The sequence below is a fragment of the Sus scrofa genome, chromosome X (assembly GCF_000003025.6).
Source record: "Sus scrofa isolate TJ Tabasco breed Duroc chromosome X, Sscrofa11.1, whole genome shotgun sequence".
NCBI lineage: Eukaryota > Metazoa > Chordata > Mammalia > Artiodactyla > Suidae > Sus > Sus scrofa.
Window position 1 is genome coordinate 30,621,592 of NC_010461.5, and position 14,547 is coordinate 30,636,138.

Here is a 14,547-nt window from a genome sequence, read left to right on the forward strand (position 1 = left end):
TGGAGCAATTTATATTCACACTTCCGGGTAGAAGAATGCAGCTAAGCTATTTCTCTTTGGAATTTCCAAAAGGTGGTCTTAAATGTCAGCAATGCGAAGGGATTTAGGCTAGTGGAAAAAAATCCTCTTAGGAATTGTATTTCAGTGTGACTCTCACCTCTAGATTTCACCTTTTAAATTTTATCTGTAAAGTGAGTGAACAGTGCCGCCTGATTCATCAGTAGTATGTCAAATTTCAAAATGTCAGTCCATTCAGGTCCAAACAAGTATAGGTAGAAATATCAGAACAATATAAAGATCAGAGTATTTTGTCATTCCCTGAATTTTTTTTTCTCTTCCTTAACCTACCTGTTTCACATTTCCCACCCTTTCCTTTCAAACTTTCTGGCCTTTGGTAAATAAGAATGAGAATTGTTTTGATTCAGCCAGACCAAGGTTAAGATAATCATTCTGGAACCTACTGAGTATATGGATTTGGGCATGCCATTAACCTCAGTTCCCTCCTTTATAAAATAGGGTAATGCCAACGTCATTGAATTGTTGTGAGGATTAATGAAGTAATTTATATAATGTGTAATGTCTGGCATATGGTAAGCACTAATCATAATTATTATATTAGCATAATCCAGATGTCAGCTAAGGACTCTTAAATCCTAGGAGATTTAGGTAAACTTTGTTTGACTCTCTAAATTCATGATCCTTCAGAATCCAAAATCCCAGATCCTTGCTGCTTTGTTCTTCTGTGTATCTGGTTCTGCATCTAGTCAAATGCTCAATTCCACCCTTATACAACCTAAGTGCAAATGTCAGCCCCTTCACCAAATTTCCAAGAAAAACATGTCAAATAGCACTCCATTGTTTTAAATTTATGAAACTTTTTTGGCAACTTGAGAAATCATGAGGAAAGGAAGTTACACCTTAACGTAGCAAGCCTTTCTCACTTACCTAATCAGAATCCCCAGCTATCCTCTCTTCTCTCTCTGTCAGTGCCATCCCTTTCTCCCTCTCTCCATCTGCTCATTCAGTGCATTCCATCCCTAGTGCTCTTAGTCCTTGCTACTCAAGTGTGGTCCATGAACGCCAGCAGTACTGGAGTCACCTAAGGGTTAGCTAAAAATGCAGATTCCTGACCTGTCCCCAACCAACTGAAACAGAATGTATAGTTTAGTGGAATTCACAATGATTAGTATACAAATTAAAGTTTGGAAAGTGTCTGATCTACATCATTCTGCTCAGGTCTGTCAGGGCTCAACCTCTGTTGCAAGTAACTGCATAAAACAGCTGCTAAGATGATTTTTTAAATTACCATTTTTCTGAGTTCTCTTGTGGCACAGCGGGTTAAGGACCAGGCATTGGGAGATCCCACTGTGGCAGAGAGGAAGCAAATCCGACTAGTATTCATGAGGATGCCGATTCAATCCCTGGTCTCAATCAGTGGGTTAAAGGATCTGGCATTGCCATGAGCTGTGGCCTAGATCGCAGATGTGGCTTGGATCCACGTTGCTGTGGCTGTGGTATAGGTCAGCAGCTGCAGCTCCAATTTGACCCCTAACCTGGGAACTTCCATATGCTTTGGGTATGGCCCAAAAAGCAAAAAGCAAAACAAAACAAAAAACCAGGCATTGTTACTGCAGTGGCTTGGGTCCATGTTGTGGCACAGTTTCCATCCCTGGCCTGAGAATATCTGCATGTCCCAGGTGCAGGGGAAAAAAAAAAATCACCATTTTCTTCCTTATTATTCAATACATTATGTGGTGACCAGGAGAATGGAGTTTCTTTCATGTCCACTTCTCAGCAGGCTTTAATTGTCACTGATTTTGATCCCATTGGCAATGATTAGTCAGGGTTCCACATCTTAAGAGTCATCAGTGTATTCTTCTTCTTTTTTTTTTCCTTTTTTGGCTGACCCAGGCATATGGAGTTCCCAGGCCAGGGATCAAGGGATCAGATCCAAGCCGAAGTTGTGACTTACTCCACAGCAGGAACTCCTATTCTTTTTTTTTTTTTTTTTTGCTTTTTAGGGCCTCACCCTTGGCATATGGAGGTTCCACAGCCACATCAACGCCAGATGCGAGCTGTGTCTGTGACCTACACCGCAGCTTAAAGGCAATGCCGGATCCTTAACCCACTGGGCGAGGCCAGGGATCGAATCTGAAACCTCATGGTTCCTAGTCGGATTCGTTTCTGCTGTGCCACAACGGGAACTGCAGGAACTCCTATTCTTGATTCGGTAGTTCCAAACCACTTTTTTTTTTATTTTTTATTTTTTCACCCACTTCTGTGAGTTATCATTCTGAATATAGTCCCAAGATTCTGAGGATGTGTTAATTGACGGATGAAGACAAATGATGATACTTCTCCACTGAGAGTGACCCCTGGCTTCTTGTGAATTCACTTAGAGACATTTAAGCAACTTCATGGTACATAAATAAACTCTAGGGATCACAAAGTAAAAGGCAAAAATTCAGTTATCCAAGTTACCTGAAAGAGCATCATGGAACAAAATACAAAAGGACCCCTAATCCCCACCGATAAAGACCATCAAATACAGAGAGTCACAGACTTGGGTTTGTTTGTTTGTTTGTTTGTTTGTTTGGGCCAACCCGCAGCATATGGCATTCCTGGGACAGAGATCAGATCCAAACCACAGCTGCAACCTACACTTCAGCTGCAGTAACACTGGATCCTTTAACCCACTGTGCTGGGCCAAGAATGAACCTTCATCCTGGTGCTGCAGAGATGCCACCAATCCTGTTGCACCACAGCGGGAACTCCCAAATTATTGATTATTAAAATTGGCAATTAAGATTGGCAGGCAGGGAGTTTCCACTGTGATGAAGTGGGTAAGAATCAGACTGCATGCAGTTCCTATTATGGCTCAGCAGTAACGAACCTGACCAGGGTCCATGAGGACTGGGGTTCCATCCCTGGCCTCACTCAGTGGGCACTGACATGAGCTGCAGGGTAGGTTGCTGGTACCACAGTTGCTGAGTTGCTTTTGTGTGGCATAGGCCTGCAGTTGTAGCTCCAATAGGACCCCTAGCCTGGGAATTTCCTTATGCTGCGGGTGCACCCCCCCCCAAAAAAAAACTCAGACTGCAACATCTTCAGTTGCTGCAGAGTTGTGGGTTTGATCCTCGACCCAGGAAATTTCAATATGCCTCTGGAACGCCCATGAAAAAAAATTAAAAAGACTGATAGACAAGCTAGTAACCCTTTCTTGCAGTGACCAATTTTTTATAGCCGGCATAGAATTGGGGTGATTGACAATCGGGGTGATTGACACCACCTTTCTATGTTTTGACACCACCAGTCTAGAGTGAACTAAGTGAAACTGTGATTTCTGATAACTCTTTATTTTTTTCTTGACAAGATATCACCAATTTTGATAAAGCAAGACGGATAAACCAGATTCTTAAGCACATTCAGAATATATATTTTAATATATTCTATTCAATATCTTTTGCAATTTTTCTCAACACATTTTGAATCTTTTTCCAAATTCACTGTCCTTTTTATTCCAATCTCTGGACATTTTTTGGTCATATATTTTAACACTTTGTGTGGGTCCGGGGAAAGAACACATATTGTGTGTTGTGTGTGCTTTGGGTTTTAATCCTTTTTAAACATATTTTTCATTGGCTGAATTAATGTGTGTTGCTGTTTCTCTTGCCTTTTCTGGAGTACATTTCTCTCTTAGAAACAAGTTTCCTTTTAGGAGAAAACTCAAATCTGGATTTCATTCTCTACTCGTTTCTGAATGCAGGATCAAATAATATAAGAAAAATAAATACATTAAAGTTGTCTTTGGAGTCAGCAAAACTAAAATAGAAATTATTTTAAAAGGTGTGTTTTTAATTATTTGTAGACTTGCTGCAAAATAGTTTCAGTTATTGCATACTTCTTAATTCTACTTTCATTTATCCTAGTCTTTTATATGCATGGTTTTTTCCTAATGGCTTTTGGTATATACTCCCTTTCCCTAAATCCAGTGAAAGAAACAGAGACAGAAAGAGAGAAATTAAAACAATCAAAAGGCATTTCTAAAGTATGTATACATGATCTACCTTTTCCCATTTTGAAAATCTTACCTCTTTTTATTTCTTTTTCTGCTTTTGTTGTATTTAGTCTCTCACATGATCCACATTCTGGCTTTTTTTTTTTTTTTTTTTTTTTTTGGAGTAAGCAAGCAGTGAATCAAATTGTCTGAACACACACACAATGTTTTTTTTTTTTTTTTTTCTTTTAAGGCAGCCCCTGCAACATATGGAGTTTTCCAGGCTAGGGGTTGAATCTGAGTTGCAGCTGCCGGCCTACACCACAGCCACAGACAGCAACTTGGGATTTGGGCTGAATCTGTGACCTACACCACAGCTTGCAGCAATGCCAGATCCTTTAACCCACTGAGCAAGGCCAGGGATCAAACATGCATCCTCATGGATACTAGTTAGATTCTTAACCCAATGAGTCACAAGGGGAACTCCCCATACTCCATTATTTTTATGACATCAAATACTGGTGTATAACCTTGTCTCTTCCCAGAAAATATGTAGAACCATCTTTCCCTGAAGTAAAGTCAAATTTGACTTGGGTGTGAGCAATTTCACCAAACTGAAAACTCTGCATATTTTGGGATAATATTCCTACTGCTCTTTTACGGAATATGGGGCTGGCTTTGCCATTACACAGCCAGATCTATGACAACCAGCATGTCATCAAACCCAAATTTAGGACATAAGATCTAGCCAACTAAGTGTTCTAAAAGAACAACTAGGGAACATTTTAAAAATCAAGAGTGCCCCGGGAAATCCAGACATGGGATTGCTGGATCTGTAAATCAGACTTCTTAACTACTGAAGTGGCTTTTTCCCTTCGCTCTTCCAAAAGGTTTTCCAAACATGTCCAAGTTTCTCATCATATCCACTAATGCCTCAATCTTTAGTCTTGTAAAATTTTTCTTGTCTTCCCATCATCCCTTCTGGGAAGTATCAGAGCAAATGTAAAATAGTAAGTTGTGTGCATAAACGAGGATAGTTTTGGTGGTAGTCATTAGTAGTGCTCTAAGTGTAAAGAGATCAGAAATAGGAGTTCCCTTTGTGGCTCAGCAGGTTAAGAACCCAACTAGTATCCATGAGGATGCATGTTCGATCCCTGGCCTTGCTCAGTGGAGTTGCCGTGTGCTGTGGTGTAGGTCGAAAATGTGCCTGGGAGCCAGTGTTGAGGTGGCTGTGGTGTAGGCCAGCAGCTGCAGCTCTGATTTGACCCCTAGCCTGGGAACTTCCATATGTCACAGATGCGGCCCTGAAAGAAGAAGAAGAAGAAAAAAAAAGGAGATCAGAAATAGAGAAATTAGTTGGGATTAAGTTAGAGTTGACTATACTTTGAATAATTTATTTGACAGTGACTCCATAAAAAGAAAAAGTTTGGAAAAGCATTATGTAAAAAAAGTGCACAGTGCTCATCGTGTCTCAGTGGGTTAAGAACCTGACATAGTGTCCATGAGGATGCAGGTTCAATCCCTGGCCTCTCTCAGTGGGTTAAGTATCTGGCGTTGCTGCAAGCTGCAGTGTAGGTGGCAGAAGTGGTTTGGTTCTGGCGTTGCCGTGGCTGTGGTGTATGCCTGCAGTTGCAGCTCTAATTCAGCCCATGGCCGGAGAACTTCCATACGCCACAGGTGTGGCCCTAAAAAGAGAAAGAAAGAAATAAAGTGTATAATGCATTTTTTTTTTTAAAGAAAAGAAAAAGTGAAACACCTGTTTGGAAACAACATCACCAAGATATATGATACTAAAGAGTGAAGAGTTGAAATGATTCCACCATTTAAGGGTGACCAGTCTGTTTGAAAAAAAACATGATTCAAAAATCAATTTACAGGAAGTTCCCCGGTGGTCTAGCAGGTTAAGGGTCAGGTGTTGTCACTAGAGCAGCTCCAGTTGCTGTTGTGGCATGGGTTCGATGTCTGGCCCAGGAATTTTCACATGCCATGGGCGTAGCCCAAATATAAAGAAAGAAAGATAGAAAGATAGAAAGAAAGAAAGAAAGAAAGAAAGAAAGAAAGAAAGAAAGAAAGAAAGAAAGAAAGAAAGAAAGAAAGAAAGAAAGAAAGAAAGAAAGAAAGAAAGAAAGAAAGAAAGAAAGAAAGAAAGAAAGAAAGAAAGAAAGAAAAGGAAAGAAAAGCAACTTACAGAAAGTAAAATGATGGTTGCGGGGGACTGGGAGGAGGGACAGAATGTAGAGTTAGTGCTTAATGGGTTTAGAGTTTCAGTTTTACAAGAGTTCTGGACATTGATAGTGATGATCATTGCGAGTGAATTTAATTCCACTGAACCGTATACTTATAAATGGTTAAAACGGTAAACTTTATCTTATGCATATACCACTATTTAAAAAAATGGAAGAAAAAAAGAAAAATTGCCTTTTTTTTCTATTCCTGTTAGTAAACTTCAACTCAGGACTGACCCTCCCCCTTCACCCCTTTTCCTCCTCTGGCATTGCTAGTCACCTCTTTCTCCACTTTGAGACTTGTCTTTCCGGAGTTCCCTCCGTGGCTCAGCCGTTAACAATCTGTGAGGATGCGGGTTCAATCCCTGGCCTCGCTCAGTGGGTTAAGGATCCAGCACTGCCGTGAGCCGTGGTATAGGTGGCAGACGTGGCTCGGATCCTGAGTTGCTGTGGCAGTGGTATAGGCTGGTAGCTGTAGCTCCAGTTCAACCCCTAGCCTGGGAACTTCCATATGTCATGGGTGCGAGCCTGAAAAAAACTAAGGAGTATTTATTAAAAACATATACTAAGCTTACTTTGTGCAAAGTGTGATATGAACACTAATGCAAACCAAAAATTTGTAAGACTACTGTGTTAACCAGAGATGAGTTATGTCATCTTAAGTGAAAGATAAATGCAGGGACACACAGTCTCCTAGTTCATATATCTACTGTATTGTCACACTTTATATATCATTTTAAATTTTAATTTTATTGGAGTACAGTTAACTTACAATGTTATATTAGTAAATATAATCATTTATTGATGAAAGATATTAGGAGATTTCTTTCTTTCTTTTTTTTTTTTTTGTCTTTTTGCTATTTCTTTGGGCCGCTCCCGCGGCATATGGAGGTTCCCAGGCTAGGGGTCGAATCGGAGCTGCAGCCACTGGCCTACGCCAGAGCCGCAGCAACGCGGGATCTGAGCCACGTCTGCAACCTACACCACAGCTCACGGCAACGCCAGATCCTTAACCCACTGAGCAAGGGCAGGGACCGAACCCTCAACCTCATGGTTCCTAGTCGGATTCGTTAACCACTGCGCCACGACGGGAACTCCGGAGATTTCTAATAAGAAGTCTTATTCAAAGGAAATGTCTTGGCCCTATATCACAAGATTGTAAGTAGATGCTCCTTTATGAGGAGGTCTCATTTTACTTTGAAGAACAAGGGCTGAGAATGTGAGTGCAACGTTAAGAATATATACACAAGTACACACACACACACACACACACACACACACACACACCGATAAATTTGGAACCCTAGACCAGGGTACCCCTTTGTCCCACAAAGGATCCAAATCACCAAAGGCCTCATCTCAGCAGTGGACAAGGTACCATCAGACCTCAGAGAACCAAAGTCCAACTGTGGCAACCACACCATAGTATTAGAAGCTCTTTGTATGGGTAGATTCTGGGAGAAGAATTGGTTTCTTTGGGCCAAGTAAATTCTCTTTTTCTTAGTTAATGCAAGCTAAAGCCCCCCTAAAAGGAGAAATTGTACATACTGCTAATTAGAACATATGAAATTTTAAGCAATCAATTTGAAAAATAAAAGAGATATGACTTTGTTTACATCCCAACCTATTAAAAAAAGATCACAAACCTTAAACCCCATTTTAGGAACTATTATTAGAGTGAATATGAAATGATCTAGTTATTTTTTCAATACAAGAAATAATTTTAATATCCATTTATTTGCAAGTATAAAATAGCTACAGATTTGTAGAAATTATGATTTGTACAAGAAAAAGTTATAATATATACATTTAATTTAAAGTTATTTTCCTGCTTTTAGTTCATCCAGTAATCTCACTTAGAGGTACATATCCTAGAAAAATTCTTTATAGTTTTAATATTAACTTTATTGTTTTGATATTACAGTTGGACCAATATTTGCACTCAGTTTCATCCAAGTCAGTTGTTTTTTGCATCACAAAAATGATGTGAATATGTAGTTAAAAGAGCTGAGCTAAAGCAGGTGTATATGCCCTTTTTTCCCTCATGAAAGTGCAAGGCAGGTTCAGGCCTTGGGCCAAAGTATTGCATGTTTATGGGTGGTGCAAGGAATGCAGATAAAGGAATAATATAAGAAGTTGTATCCTGGAGAGAAGCCAGGCAGACCACATAAACAGATTTTCAACCTTAAGTGCCAGAAGTAAAATCCAGGTATATGACAGCCTGTCGAACTGAGGGAACGAGATGATGCCTAGGAGTTTCACAATGGAGAGGGGAGAGGTAGAATGGAGCCAGATTCTCTGGGAAGAGCAGTAGCAAAGCTCCCTTGTGGCACAGCAGGTTAAGAGTCCCTAGTTGTTACTGCAGCAGCTGCTGTTTTGGCATGGGTTTGATCATGGGCCCCGGGTAAAAACAGAACAAAACAAAAAAAGAAGCAGTAGCTACCATTGATCTTTCTATACAAGGCATCCAAGGCCTCACACTCTTTAGGAGGGAGTTTTCACATGCACATCCATAGCCTGAAGGTAGTGGGTTATTTCTCAGCTAAAGGCATATTTTTCAGTTTCCCTTAGGTTTGTGTACACTTTTTTTTGTTGTTGTTGTTGTTGTTGCCATACTTGTGGCATAGGAATGTTCCCGATGGGCAAGGGATTGAACCTGTACCACAGCAGTAACCAGAGCCATGCGGTGACAAGGCTGGATTCTTAACCCGCTGAAAAGGAAACTCTACACTATTCTAACTTCTGAAGACACTGCTGGGCATGGGTGAGGTGGGGATGGGTATTGTAGTGCAGTGTAGTTTTAGGTCCGCAGAGTGGGTTGTATCCACATGACTGTAAATATTGTAAATGACTTCCTCTGCTCTAGAGAGGCAAGTGTACATCTGACAGAGACTTCCTCTAAGCAAACTGGCATTTCTAAAGCTACTTTTCTTCGCAATCATATTTTTATTATGAAATACAGCATACTTACAAAAGGTAAGTTTGTAAATTTAACCAATAACAAATCAATGAGTGCTTACACGCCTGACACCAAATTTAGGATAGAATATTAGCAGCTTCGAGCCCCGTGTGTGTTCCTCACTGATCTCCCCTTTCTTTCTTCAGCCTAGACGTACTTATGGTTCCAAAATTTATATTATTTGTTGTTGCTTTTGCTTTATATTTTACCCCATAAACAACTTAGTATTTAGCTTGATCATTTTTAGTGCTATATAAAACAAATCCTATAGCATGTCTTTTTCTGTGACTCTTTTTCGAACTTTGTAAATGCAGATGCATGCAGCTGTTTTTTTTTTCATTTTTTCTCTTGCATAATATTCCAGTGCATATTTATACAATGATGTATATTTGTTCTTTCTTCTTTGGAAGACCATTTGGACTGATTCCATATTTTGCATTCAAGAGCAATGCTGCTTGTAATATTCTGTGAGCATTGATTGCTTAAGGCCTATATGCAAATATTATGTGCTAAGGAGTGGAATTGTCGGTCATCAAGTATGCACTTGTTTACTTTTATTGGAGACTAGCAAACTATTTCCCAATTTATACTTCCACCAGCAGTGCATTAATGTCTGCATTAAAAGCTGGTCATGATCACCATTTGACCTGCAAGCTGCCATTTCAGAAATGAGAAGCTCCTTACCCACCCCCTTGTCCTTGAAATGTACATTTCACCCACCATTCCCATACTAGCTGTTCCAAGGAGGCAGCTTTGAGAGCATAATGTGGTGTTGAAACCATCGGATGGTATACGTGACTAAACTCTGTTTAGACCTCTATATAAGATTCTGGTATTTGAGAGCAGAGATGCACCCATCTTGCATCCATCCAAGACAAGCCACTTACCTATATGTCGGCCCTTTTGTTTGGTCTCTCCTTGCCCTTTGCCTACAGGAGCCAGTTTGCAAACTAAAAATGAAATATATTTTCTGTTGTTCCATCTCTTCATGAACACTTGAAATTTCTGAAGCAACATAGGAGAAACATCTCAGAACTGTCAAGCTAGGGGAAGAAAGGGGCAAGCACTGATTGGTACATTTTTATTTTTTACCGTGTTGGTAAAGTTGGACTCATTGGGTGTTAACTACTCTGTATTTTTAGGTTTCACATGCGTAAGTGCAAGCGGTCTCATGCAGGTAACCCTCAACAGCATGAGTTCCTGGAAGAGAGGTACAGGATGCAGCCCCAGGGTAGGGAGCTCCTGAAAGTAACTGTTGCACAAACTCATTAAAGGCAGCATAGAAGTGGCTGCTGCAGCAGATGAAATCAGAGTTAATACACAAGTGGAACATAAGAAGTTTTAGCATTTTTGTCAGTTTTTGTTTTTGTAGGTGTCTTTTATCAAGTTATCAGGTTCTTTTTTTTATTTATTTAATTTTAATCTTTTTTTTTTAGGGCCACACCCACGTCATATGGAGGTTCCCAGGCTAGGGGTCCAATCGGAGCTGTAGCCGCCGGCCTGTGCCACAGCCACAGCAACGCCAGATCCAAGCCCCAGCTCATGGCAACGCCGGATCCTTAACCCACTGAGCGAGGCCAGGGACCAAACCCGAAACCTCATGGTTACTAGTCAGGTTCGTTAACCACTGAGCCACGACAGGAACTCCTATTTATTTATTTATTTATTTATTTATTTATTTATTTATTTATTTTTGGCTTCACCCGCGGCATATGGAAGATTCCAGGTCAGGGACTGAATTCCTTAACCCACTGTGCCAGGCTGGGGATCAAACCTGTGCTACCACAAAGATAGAGCCAGATCCTTAACCTGCTGTGCCCCAGCAGGAACTCCTTTTGTCAGCTTTATTGAAGTAAAATATACATAAAGTAAAATTCACAAACTTTAAGTCTGCAATTCAATGATTTTTAAAATTTATTTTTTATTGAGGTAATATTAGATGTTTCATGTGTACATATTATATTTCTGTTTCTATATATACTACAGTGTGCTCACCACCAAAAATTTAGTTTCCATGTTTCACCATGAAGTTGATCTCTTTAACACATTTCACCCTACCCCCCTCCCTTCTGGTAACTACTATTTTGTTCTCTGTATCTATGCGTTTGGTTTGGTTTATTCATTTATTTTGTGTTTGGGATTTTTTTGGATTTGTTTTTTATATTTCACACATGAGCGAAAGCATAGGCATATGGTATTTTTCTTTCTCCATTTGAGTTTTCACGTAACATAATACCCTCAGGGTCCATCCATGTTGTTGTAAATGGCAAGATTTCACCTTTTTTATTGCTGAGAAGTATTCTATTGTCTATATACATCACATCTTCTTTATCCATTCATCTGTTGACGGGCACATAAATTGTTTCCATATCTTAGTTCTTGTCTAGATAGTGCTACAACGAATATACATCTTCAGATATCCCACCTCTGAGTATTTATCAAAAGAATATGAAAACAAAATTTGATTTTTGACTAATGCATATATTGTGTAGACTCCACCATCACCCCAATATGTTCCTTCATGTTCCTTTGCAGTCAATCCCTCTTCCCCACATCTCCATCCTTACTCCTGTCACCTAGACTTGGCAACTGCTCATCTGCCTTCCATAGTTATTGATTTCCTTTTATTTCTAGTTTTCTAAGTATTCTTATTAGGAAACAATGTTAAATTCTATCAAAGGTGTTTTATTGATCTCTTTATATGATCATGTGTTTTTTCCCTCCTATAGTCTCTTAATGTAGATAATTTTATTCATATTTTATTAATATTAAAATAATTCCTGGGGAGTTCCCGTTGTGGCTCAGTGGTTAACGAATCCTACTAGGAACCATGAGGTTGTGGGTTTGATCCCTGGCCTCACTCAGTGGATTAAGGATCCAGCGTTACTGTGAGCTGTGATGTAGGTCACAGACACGGCTTAGATCTGGTGTTGCTGTGGCTCTGGCGTAGGCTGGTGGCTACAGCTCCAATTGGACCCCTAGCCAGGGAACCTCTGTATGCCTTGAGTGTGGCCCTAGAAAAGACAAAAAGACAAATAATAATCACAATAATAATAATAATAATAATTCCTGGGATAATACCAATTTAGTAATGATGGAGCTTTTTTTTTTTTTTCAACAAGACTATATTCAGGTTGTCATTATTTTCTTCATGAATAGTGCTTCTGTATTCATGAAATGTTCCTATAACTTTTCATAGTATACTCTGGTAGAAAGTCATTATACACAGCCCACCATTAAGGAGTAGAGACTTGGAATTAGCACTGTGGCAGAGTGGATTAAGGATACAGCATTGCTGCAGCTGTGGCGTAGGTTGCAGCTGTGTCTTGGATTTGATCTCTAGCCCAGGAACAGGCATATGCTGCAGGGGTGGCCAGAAAAAAAAAAAAAAAAGGAATCGAGACTTATGCTCCTCCTCCCTTGAAGGAGGAATATTCACATAAATTATTTGGAATTCTTCTACATTAGAGACTTGTTTCTTATCCCTTAATTTTCTAATTAATTATTTATTAATATCACTATGATCCATGGATACTTATTTTCTACTTTGAGTTACATTTCAATAATGTGTCCCTTACTTTGATACTCAAATGTTGGCTCCTGTGTTCCTTTGAGTACCCAAACCATTGAACTATTTTGTTTTCTTTTGTTTTGTTTTTCTGACACTTCTTTCTTTCTGCCACTAAAAGATGCTCCAGGCTTATTATATACATTTTCAGTCCCAGTCCAAGAATCAGACATTTCTCCAAGGAGTCCAGTTCTCTAACTTTTAAAAACACTATTAATAATAGCTATTAAGGATATTATGTCATTATCAGATGAGTTGGAGGAAATATTCCTTCTTTTTGTCTACTGGAAAATTTGGTTTATTATTAGAATGCTTTGTTATTTCATGTATTCTGGAACTCATCTCCAAAGCCATCTGATTATAGCACGTTCTTTGGTAGCATAACTTAAACTACTGATTTTGGATTTTAATGGTTTTCTATTTTTTCTAATTGAACCAGTGCAGTTAGGTTTCGTTTTTCTCAAAACTTTTTCTCATTTCATATAGTATTTTAAATTTATTAACAAAATTTTGCATAATATTATTTTATATTTTTAACCACTGTTGTATCGGTAGTTATCTCTTTCATTCCTAATATTGTCCATTTTGCCTTCTCTATTTTATTTGTTAATATGATCAGAGATTTGTGTAAGTTATTAGTCTTTTCAAATAATTGTTCTGTGGGTTTTTCTTTTTTTGGCCTCTTTTGTTCCTATGTTATTTATTTATGATCTTTATTATTTATTCCCCACTATTTTGGGGAGGTTTATTATGATAAAAGTTCCTCTAAGTAGTGCTTTAGCTATATCCTACATTTTTTTTTGCTTTTTTGTGTGTTTTGGGGTTGTTTTTTTTTTGGCTATTTTTTGTTTGCACCCTTGGCATGAAGTTTCCAGGCCAATGACTAAACCCACACCACAGCAATGGCAACACTGGAGATCCTGAACCTGTTGAGCCACAAGGGAATGCCTCTATAAATTTTTTGAGTCTATTTTAGATCTTAATTCTTATTTTTGATTGTCCCTTATTTATTTTTTAAAAATTATTGGAGTATAGTTGACTTACAATGTTATAGTAGTGTCAGGTGTAAGCAAAGTAAATCAGTTATACATATAAATATATCCATTCTTTTTGCCATATAAGTTATCAGAAACTATTGAGTAGATTTTCCTGTGCTCTAGAGTAGGCTCTTGTTAATTGTTCCTTATTTTGTTTTTATACTTTCAAACCTCTATTTCATGTTTTGAAATATATAATCATAGTTACTTTATATTCTTCTTCTGATTATTCCAACATTGAAATTGTTTGCACATTGATTCTGCCTCTTAGTTATAACTGGTTTCCATAGTTTTGTATTTTTTTCCTGTGATCTCCTATCTCTTAGATTGTTATCTGTGGGACTTATTTGTGGGCTGAGTTGCAATTGTTTTCCCCAACTAGGGGGTCCAGAGCACTTTTCAAATGCTTTTCTTAAAGTTTCTGGTTATGTGAATTTGGGCTACAAACATATGTGAGGACTGCATTTGTTTAAATATTCTCAGGGAAGATTGTATTCCTCTTCCATGTAAGGTGAATGTCAAGACAGGCAACTTTACTTGCTGCCCCCTTGGTTTATTTCTATTACCACTATATGGAAGTTCTATCCCTTCTGGATCCTAGTTTTAACCTGAGAATTGTATCAGACTCTAGCCTTGGGCAGGCCTGAGGCTCTTCTCTTGTCCCTGTGTCATTCATGGCAACAGAGAATGCTCTGCTCAAAGTCACCAAGGTTTACACATGCCCTGAGGATAAACCTACCTTTATTTCTCTTATGTCTTGG